The sequence below is a fragment of the Panthera tigris genome, chromosome B3 (assembly GCF_018350195.1).
Source record: "Panthera tigris isolate Pti1 chromosome B3, P.tigris_Pti1_mat1.1, whole genome shotgun sequence".
NCBI classification, from domain to species: domain Eukaryota; kingdom Metazoa; phylum Chordata; class Mammalia; order Carnivora; family Felidae; genus Panthera; species Panthera tigris.
In genome coordinates, this window is record NC_056665.1 from 67,654,632 (window position 1) to 67,670,055 (window position 15,424).

Below are 15,424 nucleotides of genomic sequence, written 5' to 3' on the forward strand. Positions count from 1 at the left end.
ATTGCAAAGCTGGTATAACAAATTCTAAATCAAAGAGACATTTGGAAAATATTACTGTTATTTATTATCTATCACCCTGATCTTGGCTCTTGATAAAGATCAAGAGGAACTGACCACGATCTTATTTTATTTGTGGACTCCCTGGGCATTACTAATGGACTCATTTATTGAATTAATAGATGTGAAGCTCTCAAGGACAGTGTCTCGCACATAGTTATGTCCTCAATGAACTTGTGTATTGTTGAATGAAAAACAAATAATTTTACTTATTGAGTGCTTATTAAGGGTTTTGTGTGTAATAATGCATTTGATAAACACAACAGCACTAAAGGCACATATTAGAGAGGAGGAAGCTGAGACCCAAAGAGGTTACAGAGTGCTAAGTGTGGTATAAATTCATTTTTAACTATATGTATTTGCATGTGGGAAAGGCTGCAAGGAATATACCCCTCTCTAAATGGTAAAGAAATTGGATGATTTTAAATTTAACTTATGGATTTCCCACAAATACAATATTATAATACTTAGATATGATATCATTGTGATATATTTAATTTTGTAATCTTATAAGAATTTTTACTTACTGCATGTAGAGAAACTTTTGGAGTTTAACAATGGTCTTCTGTGAACTTAATGTTTGTCAGTTGTTTATTCATGAAAGTTTTCCTAAACACTCAGATTAGATACACCATTAGTTTCCAGACTGGGCTCTGATTGACACAAGATAAGAAAGCAGCAGGAGGTGAAAGGGCAGAGGTAAGAGCTCAAGTCACTGAGGATTAAAGAGAGAAAGAATCTTGGTTGAATATACCCTCTGTACTGATGATTCTAGAACCCTAACACTTTGTGTGGTGGGAGTTGGATACAGTGAGGGTAGAATTGGGAGGCAGTGGGTAGCTGTGAAGGTAGACTGTCCACTGAGATTGGTAACAATGGGAGGTGATTGGGATTTGGGATAGGATAGATTTTTAAGATGTACCCCACAAGTAATTGAGAAATTCCAAGGGGGCCCTTGTCAAACTTGGTCCCAAATAACTGTGGTGTGGCCCAAATTTCTCATAGGTCTTCCTTTCCTTCCTTTCTTCCTTCGTTCCTTCCTTCCTTCCTTCCTTCCTTCCTTCCTTCCTTCCTTCCTTCTTCTTCCTATTCATGCTTTTATTGGGTTTCCATTTTTTCTCTTGAGGGGATGAACAAGTAGTTTATCAGTTATTTCCCCCCGCAAGGATGAACTTTTAACATTACTACCCCTTTAAAAAAAATTTTAAGAAAATTAAAATGTTTGGCACAAAAGAAGAAATGACGAATGGTGGACTTTCCGGTGTCAATGCAAGGGATTTTTTAAAGCATGTTCTTCTTGTTCAAACTATACAGAGAGGGGCCTGGTACTTATTATGAACCATGCAGCTGTTTTAGACTCACAGGCTCCTGGGGTTGTTGGAGGCATTGTGTACAGTTAGTCCAGCCTCTTACTGGGTGTTTGAATTCCCTAAAGCTTCTTTTCCCCGTGGTGCCTACATCCAGCTGATGAGAAGCTGGTTCCCTTCAAGAGGATCCACTCTATCTCTGGCACCTCTGACTGCTCAAAAGTTCTCTCTCATGTTGACGTCGACACCTCCTCCCAGAAACTGAGGCACCTTTCAGACAAGACCCCAACAGACAAGGTGTTTTTGTCTTCTGGATTCTTCCCATTGAAATTCCCCCACAGGGTTTGCTGCCTGGGATGGAGTTATGGCCACTGGCTTTCTTCTAGAGAAATCGTTACTGCTGTGATGCCTGATACAATGTTTCCGGTAGGAAGGAAATAACTTTGAAATTCAAGGGTTTTGGATTGGAAAAGACAGGGCATGGAGAAGTGAGTTAGAATGTCAGAGGCTGTACACACTAGACTCAATGACTCCTTGCCAGGGATATAAATTTCATTCTGAAAAAATAGAAATAAAACTCTAGTAGGAAGAGCATTACTTGTCCTACACACACACAATGATCATTGTACAGGTTCACATTTGGAAAAACAGGCAAATTTGTTCATTCAGATCAAACTGGTCTCAAATAACCACAAATCCATATGTTGCCTTTTCTGTTTTCGTTGCTAGGCACAAGGAATTCACAGGAAGCTTGCTAAATATGTTTGACACATTTTCGCATGTGAATCATAAATATTAGTGGATTCTTTTCAGGAGTGGCTGTCACTCAGAAATAGGTATTGAACAAAGCTTTCTTCTTTAGAGAAAAAAGACCCGGGTTTCAGGCTGAAAGAAGGCCTGACGGGGCGTGACAACAGGTCCCCAGGTATGAGGTAAAAAAACTGTAGTGAAAATGACAGTCCTTTACGATTGCCTGGCATTATGCAGTTAACAAAATACCTCCCCATTCACAATTTCATTTGATCCTCACAACTCTCCTACGAGATAGATATTAGGGCTGGCAGCTGCCTCTGTCCCAGGAGTAACGTCATGGGCACCTAAAAGCCATAATGAGAGGAGAAACCCTGGGGACGAGAATCTCCTGAGAATGACTCTAGCTCATTCTGGCAGTTCTGGGGCTGTGTTTCTTCACTGTGGGAAAGCACACTGTACTATACCGTGCTGAGTCCAGACATTTCATTTTTTATCTTGGTTTACTCAGTCCCCAGCCAGTGGCGCTTGCATAAATGTCCTTCTGGCATGAGGGAGGGAGGGAGAGAGAAAGACAGAGAGAGAGAAAAGGGAAACAGCAGCTGTCAGCAGAGTGTCAGGCTGGGGACCTGCCATCTCATTGAACAAAGCTCCGGCCAGCTCCAACAGTGTCCCTGGTACAGCTCTAATCATGGCTGATGGGACTGTCCCCAGGTTCAGGATTACTTCCTGCCCTTAAAGGGAACAGGGAAAGAGGATCCCTTAGCTGTTACCAAGGTGTCACTTGTAAATCATTAGCCAGGAGCAGAGAGAGGAACCAGAAAGAGATGAAAATAAATGAACCCTGATGCTGAGGCCTCCCAACATCGCATCTCAGATGGCAACATGTGAGCATTAATCTTACCTGGTTATCACAAACATGCAATATGTTTGCAGGGGGCTGGGCTGCGTTTTGAATTTTGTTTAACTCTGTTGGGTCCTCCAACATTTAGTACTTTCCTCTGGTGCTGGAAAAGCCCTCTCTGTCTCTTGGGTGATCTAATCAATCCTCCTCCCTCCAATGGCACAGTAGATGCCTGGGATCCCAGCAGCCACTCTTCCTGAGCGCCTGTCTCTTCCTTTTCTGCAGTTTTCCACAGAGGACCACTGCACAGCCACACTGTAGATCCCACTCCAAGGACTCAACAAGACTTATTGAGTGTTCTCTTTTCTCTCAGGGTTTGCTGGTTAAAAGGGCATCAAGAAATAAGACTGGTTTGGGGCATCTGTGTGGCTCAGTTGGTTAAGGGTCCGACTTCAACTCAGGTCATGATCTCACAATTCGTGAGTTTGAGCCTTGCGTCGGGCTGTATGCTGACAGCTCAGAGCCTGAGGTCTGTTTTGGATTCTGTGTCTTCCTCTCTCTATCTGCCCCTCCCCTGCTGGTGCTCTTTCTCGGTCTCTCAAAAATAAACAAAAGAAGAAATAAGACTGGTGAATGTGATAATGGTGGAAGTTGGTTGATCATCAGTACATAGGAAATCATTATGCTATTTTACTTTATATGTGTAAAGTGTCCATAATAAAGTGTTTAAAATTTTTTTTTAATGTTTATTTATTCTTGAGAGAGAGACACAGAGCATGAGTGGGGAAGGGGATGAACATAGGGGAAGGGAAGGTAAAATACGGTAAAAACCAAGAGGGAAGTAAACCGTAACAGACTCTTAAATACAGAAAACAAACTGAGGGTTGCTGGAGGGGAGGCAGTTGGGGGATGGGCTAGATGAGTGATGGTCATTAAGGTGGGCATTTGTTAGGATGAGCCCTGGGTGTTGTGTGTAAGTGACGAATCACTAAATTCTACTCCTGGAACCATTAATACACTAGATGTTAACTAACTTGGATTTAAATAAATAAATAAATATGTACATACATACATACGTAAAGTGAATTGAAATCAGGGATTCCAGGGACCATACTTTGTTTCATGTCTCTGGGTCTCTCTGCATGATCGTTCTATCATTCCCTTGGCCTCAGACCCATTTTCTTTATTTGCCAGCCTGCACAAATGAAAATTTGGCGGTCAACAGCAGCTCCCAGGTTTACCTTTTCTCATTTCAATCACATAACCGGCTGAGTTTGGATCTCTTGGTCTGGATTCCAAGTTTTCAGGAGCACGTCTCTTGTCTAGCTTGAATAAGACAGAGGTCTACCCCTGTGCCCAACAATGAAGGCCACGAGCTGAGGTCATACTGTGTTAACATGGAGGCTCCCGTGGTGGCCATATGAATGGAGTTGGTGAGAAGTTCCCAAAGGCAGGGAGAGCAGTCTCCAAAACACGATCAGGGTGAGGTGGTGGTGGTGCTGGGCAGAGAGAATGATGAGTCAAAACACAAAATACTTAGAACATAGTAGTTTATAGTTCAGTATTGGCTTCTACTCATTTGAATTGACTCATCTTCATGCCCTCTGGGCAAAGTCTTAGTTTAGCCTATCCAGTAAGATGAGGAGGAAAACAATTACAATGATTCCTTCATTCCTTCGTTCCAGTGTGCCTGCTCTATGCCAGGCAAAAGGGAAACAGCAACAGTCAAAAATCCCTGCCCTCGTGGACCTGAGGATGCAGCGATACAATAACAAAAGCCGAAATATATAAGGTGGAGCACCCTGGAGAAAAATTAAGCAAATGGAACAGGAAGTGCGGGGCATTATAATTCCAAACAGGGTGGCTGACAAGAAAGCGCATTTGAGCATAGACTCCACTCGAAGAAAGTGGAGGAGTGAGTCCAGAGGCTCTGGGAGAAGAGTATTCCAAGTAGAAGGAACAGCAGACACCAAAGCCCTGAGCCCGAGGGGCCCACAACTGGAGTGAAGTGAGAGAAAGGAAGTGCATGAGACAGAGAAAACCAATGACCTTTACCCGGATCTTTAGGAGTTTTCTACCCGAGGAAGAGAAGAGGTGTGGTAAATATGAACGCTGGTGGCCAGAGCACCAGTCTCATCCATTCTTTAGTGATCTCTAAATAACCCCCCTTTTTCTTTTTAAATTTACATCCAAGTTAGTTAGCATATGGTGCAACAATGATTTCAAGAGTAGATTCCTTAGTGCCCCTTACCCATTTAACCCACCTCTCCTCCCACAACCCCTCCAGTAACCCTCAGTTTGTTCTCCATACTTATGAGTCTCTTCTGTTTTGTCCCCCTCCCTGTTTTATATTATTTTTGTTTCCCTTCCCTTATGTTCATCTGTTTTGTCTCTTAAAGTCCTCATATGAGTGAAGTCATATGATTTTTGTCTTTCTCTGACTAATTTTGCTTAGCATAATACCCTCCAGTTCCATCCATGTAGTTGCAAATGGCAAGATTTCATTCTTTTTGATTGTCGAGTAGTACTCCATTGTATATATATATATATATATATATATATATATATATATATATACTATATATATATGGTATATATATATATATATGTGGTATATATATATATATATATATATATATATATATATATACCACATCTTCTTTATCCATTCATCTGTCAGTAGACATTTGGGCTCTTTCCATAATTTGGCTATTGTTGATAGTGCTGCTATAAACACTGGGGTGCATGTGCCCCTTCGAAACAGCACACCTGTATCCCTTGGATAAATACCTAATAGTGCAATTGCTAGGTCGTAGGCTAGTTCTATTTTTAATTTTTTGAGGAACCTCCATACTGTTTTCCAGAGTGGCTGCACCAGTCTGCATTCCCACCAGCATACAAAAGAGATCCTCTTTCTCTGCATCCTTGCCAACATCTATTGTTGCCTGAGTTGTTAATGTTAGCCATTCTGACAGGTGTGAGGTGGTATCTCATTGTGACTTTGATTTGTATAAACAACTTCTAATGGAATCAGCCTGTTATAAGTCAACTTCTCACACTGTAAGAATAACAAGAAATTATACACAGCTTGCAAACCGAAGGCCTACCTGCATGGAAACGTCAGGAAAATCCTCACCTCCACAAACAACTAAAGCAACTAAAAATAAGTGCACAGTGCTGGTGGGACAACCAAGGGTTCCATGAAAGCTGCATGGTTTTTTGCATACAGATGGCCCACTGAAGAAAGAAATTGAAAGTCCAGGATTTCTTGTAATAAAGAAAACTAATAACCACTTCTTTTAAAAAAAAAAATAGTTTTTTTTCCAGTGTCCTTAATTCCACATATTTAAAAAAAATTTTTTTTAATGTTCATTTATTTCTGAGACAGAGAGAAACAGAGCATGAGTGGGGAAGGGGAAGAGAGAGAGGGAGGCACAGAATCCAAAGCAGGCTCCAGGCTCCTAGCTGTCAGCACAGAGCCCGACGCGGGGCTCGAACTCACAAACCATGAGATCATGACCTGAGCCAAGTTGGTTGCTCAACCGACTGAGCCACCCAGGCACCCCTAATTCTGCATATTAATCAAGAGATGATGCATGTAGTACCAGAAACTAAAAAGCATGTTATGTAACCGTGTCCCTCAGCCCTTTTTGCAATGGTCACAGCTAAGTATTTTGAGCAAGGATATTAGCTAATCAAGGACCAGGAGAAAATGGAAAGGAAGAGCCAGAGAGAAGAATTTCATGGTCCCAGAAAGTCAGCACCAATCCAAAGTCCACACTAATATCCCGCTCTTCTCCAGAAGCCATGATTCGTTTAGTACCAGAACAGTCTGTAGTCTCATGCAAAACGCGGCTTGTTCTGAGCCTTGGACAACTACATGTAAGAAAGAACGTGTGGTTATTGGGTGAGGGATTCCAGAAGTTAAGCACCTGTCAAACATCTGGGCAGAATGAAAGAGGGAAATGTAATTTGGACAGAGGAAATGAATTACAAAGGAGGAGCACAGTAAATCCAATCCTCCTGTAGCAGGTGGTCCAGGAAAAGGGAGGGTGGGCAGAATAAGCCTCTTAACTGACCTAGATTAGTAACAATATTCTCCCCCTTTAATAACTGATTCTGATGATCAGATCAGGGAACTTCTTTCTGTAGTTTGGAATGGGTGGTGTCTCCAAGAAGAACCTTTTCTAACAAGTACTTTGCACCTATCTTTTAAACTTGTGGCAAAATGTGTAAAAATATGCAAAAATACTGGTTTCATGGAGGAATGAAATGAGGCAAGGCAAAGGAAGTAAGACATTTTTCCACCTTTTTCTCACATGTGTACACTTTGGTACATTGACCCAACCTGTGAGTTTGGTTTTGTTATCATGAAATGAATTATGATAACTATCATCTCTTTCTCCTGGTCATCTTTGATTCCAAGAGGAGAGAATTTGGGGGTAAAATATGCTAAATCACACTATATCCCAGAGCACATAATTATTAAAATGTGGGTCTATCTACCTACCTTTTCATGTCTAAATTTATCTATCATCTATCTATCAACTATCAATCATCTATTTATCTATCAATTATCTATCTATCTGTCATCTATCAATCATCTATTTAATCATCTATCATTATCTATCTAATAAACAATACAGATAAATGGCACAAAATTCAAAGATTATATATTCTTTTCCCCACTCCATCCCCAGTCACTTTCCCCAGAGAAAAGAGACATTATATGCATCCTTTGTTTTTTTATGTTAAATATAATTTATTGTCAAATTGGTTTCCGTACAACACCCAGTGCTCATCCCAACAGGTGCCCTCCTCAATGCCCATCACTCACTTTCCCCTCTCCCTCAGCCCCCATCAATCCTCAGTTTGTTCTCAGTATTTAAGAGTCTCTTATGATTTGGCTCCTTCCCTCTCTAACTTTATTTTTTTCCTCCCCCCTTGGTCTTCTGTAAAGTTTCTCAGGATCCACATATGAGTGAAAACATATGGTATCTGTCTTTCTCTGCCTGACTTTATGCATCCTTGTTTAACAGTACCATATGCATTATTTCTACGATGCCTTTTTATTTCACAAAGTAAAAGTAACAATGAGATGGCTCCATATCACTACCATGTCTTTTTTTTTCAAAGGCTGCATAGTATTCCCTTGCCTGTTGTTCCATTGCATCTTCTATTTAACCACTCTCCTCATGATGAACATTTTGGTTGTTTCCAAGGGTTTGTCACTGCAAACGATACTCCACTTCTGGATGTTAGGCATTAGTAAAGACAGCCAATGTAGACGTTGCTCAATTTGTTGATAGAGCATGCTTTACAGTTGAAACTGAAAATGTGGAATGACAGTCTCGTGTCTCAGGTTGATGTGATGGGGAGTAATAAAGCACTATGTTTTTCTACCATCGATTACCATGAAGTAAATAAACAGAATCAGGAAGGAAGAAGGGAAATAATTTTGATTATTTTTAAATCAACTTTCAATCTTTTATTCACCTGTACAGGGCAAGAACAGGATGGACAGCACTTTCGCTATTCCAACTTAAACGTTTTTGATACATTTATTTAAGCTTAAGTCTAGACATTAATTACAAGACACAGAAAGGTGATATAATAGGCTAGATTATGCTATATCAACCTGGTTATGGTGGTAACCTGTTTCAGGGTGAGAGCTGGTCAAGGAAGAAATTTGTGTGAGATTTGCAAGATGGAAGCAAAGTGGCAGACAATCATGAAAATTATGTGGTCATATATGGTGAGGGACAGAAACAGAGGTATCGGGTGGGTTCCAGCTGGTCCTTGCTGTCCTCTGCTCTGTTACTGGGTCATCATTGCAACCTCTGGCTCTCTAGACCAACAGAGGCATCGAGTCTTCCAGGGGCTTGGCTGCCTATAGCTGAACAGAACCACAGCCATACTTGGATCTTTCCAGGAGTTCCTCCTTCATGGCTCTACTCTAGCAGTCAGACATGCTTGGCTTTTCAGATTTCCCTGGAAGGTCTGACATGTCCATCCATGTCAGTACTTCAACTGGACCGGCTGATGATTCTTTCTTTGATCCTCTGACTCTTTCTTGTAGACCTTTCCCATCCTAGAGTATTCATATTCTTACTGTAATGATTTTGGCTCTGCTTTTCTGCCTGGACCCTGACTGCTACATACAGGAAAGGCTCACTTGATTATATCCTTCCTGAAATACTTTATCCACTTTGATCCTCTGACTCTTTCTTGTAGACCTTTGTATTATGTAGAGTATTCATATTCTTACCGTAATGATTTTGGCTCTGCTTTTCTGCCTGGACTCTGACTGCTACATACAGGAAAGGCTCACTTGGTTATATCCTTCCTGAAATACTTTATCCATTTCCAGGCTCTGTGTTACGAAATGCAGATGAGAAACTTGAAGGTAACAGCAAGATGATGGTTCTTTCTCTACTTCTAATTAGACAGCAAAAAAAAAAGAGCAGTTTAAGCTTTCTTTAGGAGATGTGAGTTAAACATCCAAGGCATGATTTTGGAAGTCTTCAGAAAAAGTATAAGTTCTCAGTTTCAGATGGCTTACTTGCAGTCCTTCAAAGGGATGAATAAATGGCTCTAAGAGTCCTTTCTAGTCCTAATGTCATACCATAGCCACATAAGACTCAAGAAATGCCACATTAAGTCAGTTCACTGGTTCCAGCCCATCATTCTTTTTCTCCCAGTGGCCCCAAGAGATGGTTGTGTGAGGATATGGCTGTACTCCAGTATATCACCTAAATGTGAAGGATGCCTTCCAGCAGGCTTTCCCAAACCCTGTTAACATCACTTCCTTTGCCTTCTATTGAATGCCATTAGTTATTTCTTTGCTGTTGTTTGAAGGACACTTTGTTTTCCCTACAGAATGTTTCCTGTCAAAACTAAAGTCCTGAAGTCAGATGTTTTCTATATAATTTTGTTGACCTAAATACCTGGTTAAACTTGCCTGTTGACCTCTTCTAAACGGTGCTATTTTTCTTCTATGTGACACCTATTTTGGGGATACCAAACTCTTCTTTTTCTTATAGTGGTAGAATATGTGTAACCTCAAAGTGACCATTTTAACAATTTTTAACGGTACGATTTAATGGCATTGATGACGCTCACAATGTTGTACAACCATCACGACTATCTAGTTCCAAAACTTTTTCATCCCCCAAAACAGAAGCTCTCCAACCAAGCAATACTTCCCATTCCTCCCTCTCCCCAAGCCCTGGTAACCTTGAATCCACTTTGTATCTCTATGAATTTGCCTCTTCTAGGTATTTCATGTAAGTGAAATAATACACTACATGCCTGGTGTATTTTGTGTCTGGTTTATTTCACTTAGTGTAATGTTAATCTTAAGATCCCAGACTTCTTCTGTTCATATTGAATATAAGGTTCCCCTCCCCTCTTGTTTCGGGAATCTTTTTATGACTTCACTTTATCTTGGTTTCCTAACTGTCATTCTAGGAGGGGAAAAGAGACCTAGATATATTGGGCCTTGTTCAAATGTGATGTTTTAAAAACATGAAGAGATGAAGAAATAAATTCAACATAAAGATATTCTTTTGTAAGGCTAAATAATCTTAAACACAATTATTACACAGATGAAATATCAATAAAATATTTTTTCTATCTTTGTGTTGAAAGTTGAAGAGCTACTGATATAAATATTATTTCAAGGTTCCTAAGCCCCTGACTATCTAATAATGGTCTACACATATTTAAACATATCCTAGTCCTTCAATATATGGAAGAGATAACATGTCTGTGCATCTTTAATGCATGATTAATCCCTTTTGACGTTTCTCTTCAGTGCCGAGGAAGATGGTTGAATTTGCTTGTGGCTGCATTGACAATAACTTATCTCTTCCTCTTTCATTCCTGAAGGGAAATGTCATAACAAGAACCCACCATTAAATAAAACGTGTACATCACAGCTTTTTTTTAATTTCTGAAAAACAAAAGAGGCTGACCTCAGAGTCAGAAGGAATTTATACTGAACAAAGAAACGAGACCTAAATATAGCATCTTATTTGTTTTAGCATTTGCTATTTTTCCCGTGGCAAGAAAATTGCTCCAGAATATAACGCAACAAGAAAATAGCTACTTTCCACCTAGGTAAGTAGATTGTAAAATTATCTATTTGTAAAAATATCAGCACTGTAACATATGTAATTTATAGTTTGCTTTATTTAATCACTTTTCATCCAGCCAGCCAATAAATATTACTGAGTGTCTACTTTGTGCAAGATATTGTGGTAGACATTGCCTGCTCTGCCCAATATGGTAGCCAATAGACATGTTGGCCTTTGTAATATAAATTCATAAAGTAAAAAAATCACTTCCTTTGTTTCTCTAGCCACATCTCAAGTACTCAACACTTACATGGAGATAATGGCTATTATATTGGACACCACAGATGGTAGACCATTTCCATTAACGCAGAAAGTTCTAACGGGCAGCCCTGGTGCAGGGTATAAAAAAGTAAAATATAAGGTTTTTCCTTAAAAGAGTTTGCAATCTAGTTGCATATTTGTAAGGAAAAGGAGTATGATTCTTGTTTCATTTTGCAATATGTCATAGCAATAAAATAAAAGGAGCTGCCCTTTTGGGGGCATGTACTAGGTGCCAGGCCCTGCTAAATCCTTCACACATGTGGCAGAACAGAAATAATATGTCTTTTCTCTGTGCTCGTTGGCCTTTCCCTCGTTCTCATCTTCCAAGTGCGTGTGGGACAGTAGGCCCTTGAAGACCTGGCTGTATTGTTATGCAGGTTTACAAGAATGGGGAAATAGACACAGGACTAGAGTGGGGACAGGAAAGGTTGAGACCACAGCAAGGTTCTGTGGTCTCAAACTGGGAGAGGAATTGAATATCATGAAAAGAAAGGTTCTGAACAGTTATGGGGTGTAAGGGAAGTATATAGGAAAAGAAAGGGGATTGTCAAGGGGGTTTTTTGGCCACAAATATACATTCCTTCCAGATATTAAAAAAATGTGAGGAAAAAAAAGCGGAGTTATTTTGAGGTAGATATTTTTTAACTGGACTGTATTCTTCAACCGTCACACTCGGAGACAGGACGATGAAAGTCACAGATAAAGTTATACTATCATTATTTTCATTAATTTCACTTTTACTACTACTCTGCAAGGTAGGCCATTCTTCTTTTATTAATGCACAGCCTGAAAGTCAGAGAAGTTAATACCTGCCCAGAATCATTTAGCCAGTAAGTGGTAGTGTCAGATTTGAACCTAGGGATATATGACTTCAATGTCTATGCTTCAGCTGTTCTGAGTTACTGCCTCAATACAAGAAGGATCAGGTAGTATGTAATAAACTGCCAAGAAAGCCATATGGAAAGTAATAAAAGCTATGAAGTCCAAAGAAACACAGGGAATAGTGAGCTGGGATGGCTAGTACATGCTTCATGAACAGTGTAAAATATAAACTGGCCTTGGAGGGCAGGTAGGATTTGATGGAGAATGGGGAGAGGTGAACAAAGGAATAAACAAACAGAGCATGAACAAGGGCACTGGCTATAGCAGAGGTTTTCTGATATTGGCATTACAAGCTGGAGCAAATTAGGGGTAAATAGACTAAACAAACACTGTTTTTATGAAATTGCTGGAGAGCATTTAAAGATTTAAAGATGATGGTTGAGATAATACTTAAATTTCAGCCTATTTGCAAATTGCTCAATCCTCGCTGGTAAATGGTGGAGCTGGACCCAATTCATCTTTCTATGAGATTCAAAAAAAATATTTTTTTTTTAAGAGAGAGGGAGAGTGCAAGCTGGGGAGAGGGGCAGAGGGAGAGAGAGAATCTTAAGCAGGCTCCATGACTAGCACGGAGCCTGATGTGGGGCTAAATCCCACGATTGTTGAGATCATGACCTGAACTGAAATCAGGAGCTGGACGTTTAACCAACTAAGCCACTCAGGCACCCCACTATGAGATTCTATTTTATGTGTCAACCTGACTGGGCCAAGGGTGCCAAGAGATTTGGTTTAAAATGACTCTAGGTGTGCCTGTGTGGGTGTTGCTAAATAAGCTTAACACTGGAATCAGTAGACTGAGTAAACCATATTGTCCTTTCCATTGTGGGTGGACCTCATCCAATCTTTTGGGGGCAAGTAGAACAAACATGTGGACTAAGGGAGAATTTGAAGACTCAGACTTGGACTGGAACTATACCACCCTCCTGGATCTCCAGTTTGCTGACTCCGGATCTTAGAACTTCTCAGCCTCCATAATCATGTGAACCAATATCTTATAATAAATCTTGTGTGTGTGTGTGTGTGTGTGTGTGTGTGTGTGTGTGTGTGTGTGTCCCATTGGTCTTGTTTTTCTGGAGAACCCTAATATACATGGCCCCAGCAGGTTGATCATGATGCAACAGTTAATCAGAAAGTTCAACTCTGTCTGCAGCTCCTCAGGGTGTGAATTCAGAGCCAGGACACTTCTATCTACTCACATCTTTAGGTGTAGCCTAGAACTAGAGGGATTCCTACATAAGTCTGGGTGGACAAGAAGATCCAGAGGCCAAGGATCAGGTCTGAGTGGCCCTTCCTATGGCCAAAGACTAGTCTTCTCAGACTTCTTAGAGAAACTTTATTGAAACAGCATGACTTTCCATAACAGAAAAAATCGGAAAGGGAAAGAAAAGACTATCCAAGAGACGCAAATAAGTTTTGTGACCAGATCTGCACTGGGAATGTTCTGTTCATGATTCTACCTGGTATCCCTCTGAAAATAATTTTCAAGTAGAATCCACTAATCCCCAAATAGCAAAATGACCAAGCTTCACTTCTTCAGCTAAGTAGGACAACTTGTTCTATTGAATCAGACTCTGGGGTTAGCCCTGTCCCAGCCAGAGTATGGACCTCTATGTCCATGTTTTTTTTTTGCACGTAATCTTTGCCACATGGAACAATTAGACCAAGGGTTCCCAACCTGGAGAGATTTAAAACAAGGAAACAGACTTGAGCTGGGGCTCTACCTCTGGATATTAAGACTTAATTCTCCAGATGTAAATCTAGTATGGATACATTTTCATGATTCTAGTGAATGTAAAATGCAACCACTTGGGGGCACCTGGGTGGTGGCTCAGTCGGTTAAGCACCTGACTCTTGATTTCTGCTCAGGTCATGATGTCACAGATTGTGAGATCAAGTCCCACATCAAGGTCTGCGCTGACAGCACGGAAGCCTGTTTGGGATTCTCTCTCTCCCTCCCTCTCTGCCCCTCCCTCACTCATGCGCCTGCTTGCACTCACTCTCTCTCTCTCTCAAAATAAATAAATAAACGTTTAAAGAAATAACAAAAACAAAATGCTACGTTTGTGAGTTGAGAAGCACTCATCTGAACCATTCCACAGCAATAGCCCACATAGGACCAAGACACTGTTGGATTAGCCCACAGATTCTGAGGAGAATTAAATTCCTGCGACGCTCTTTCATGCAGTTTTGCCAGAATAAGGCAGAACCCACATCGTCTCCTCTTCCACTCTCCCTGTTTGGTAGTGACTAAGGAGTGTCCTTTAGGGGGCTGCTCTCTCCTCTCTTTCCCCCCCGTATTCTTCTGATCCCTATCACCTTCCTCTGACTCTGGGCCTTTGCTATTCAAAGTATAGTCTTGAGACCAGCTCCTGCGGCATTACCTATGCTTGATAGAAATGCAGACTCCCAGCCCCCACCTAAAAAGTCAAGTTCTGAATTGTAATAAGATCCCCAGGTGATTTTCATGCACTTTACAATGTGTGAATCACTGCTCTGTACAACCTCTACGTGGATACCACTGGATAAAATGTCCTGATATTAGGACATTTCTTTTGCAGAGAGGATGGTGCACTCTTTTCCTTCTTTCATCTCCTAAAAAATGAGGTCATTAGTGGGGCGCCTGGGTGGCTCAGTCGGTTAAGCATCCGACTCTTGATTTTGGCTCAGGTCATCTCTCACGGTTCATGGGTATGAGCCCTGAGTAGGGCTCCATGCTGACACTGTGGAGCCTGCTTGGGATTCACCCTGTCCCTCTGCCCCTCCCCCACTTGTGCACACAGGCGTGTGCGCACACACGCTCTCTCTCCCTCCCTCTCTCTCTGAAAATAAATTAACTTAAAAAAAAATGAGGTCATTAGTTTCCTACCATAAAGCCTACTCCCCAGCGTTAGTCATTAAGTGAAATTACATATAAAGTATACTCAGAGTCATGGGGAGAGAGAGCGGAGGGACCAGCCAGTTGTCACTGCAGCTGGCCACACAACTGATTGATGGGTGAGGAGAAGATGTACTGGAATGCCGAAGCTCAGCCCTCAGTTATGTACTCAATGCACAACAGCTGAATGTGTGAGCCATTCAGATGCCATCCATATTTCTTAAATCTCTTGTTTTCTATTTGATTTGGCTTTGGCCTCTCTTAGCTTGTGTTGTGTGGGATCTCTTTCCAGTGTGGCTTATGGCTCCAG

General features: G+C 40.9%; 1 long non-coding RNA gene across 2 annotated transcripts; it reads left to right on the plus strand.

Annotated features, from left to right (window-relative positions):
* The first annotated feature begins 1,190 nt into the window (after positions 1-1,190).
* On the plus strand, positions 1,191-13,246 carry LOC122239236. Of its 2 annotated transcripts, XR_006218187.1 has the most exons (4): positions 1,191-1,790; positions 2,913-3,001; positions 11,004-11,079; positions 13,099-13,246. It is a non-coding gene; the product is annotated as an uncharacterized LOC122239236 (long non-coding RNA). The 2 variants fall into 2 exon arrangements; XR_006218188.1 differs by lacking the exon at positions 2,913-3,001.
* The last annotated feature ends 2,178 nt before the right edge of the window (positions 13,247-15,424 follow it).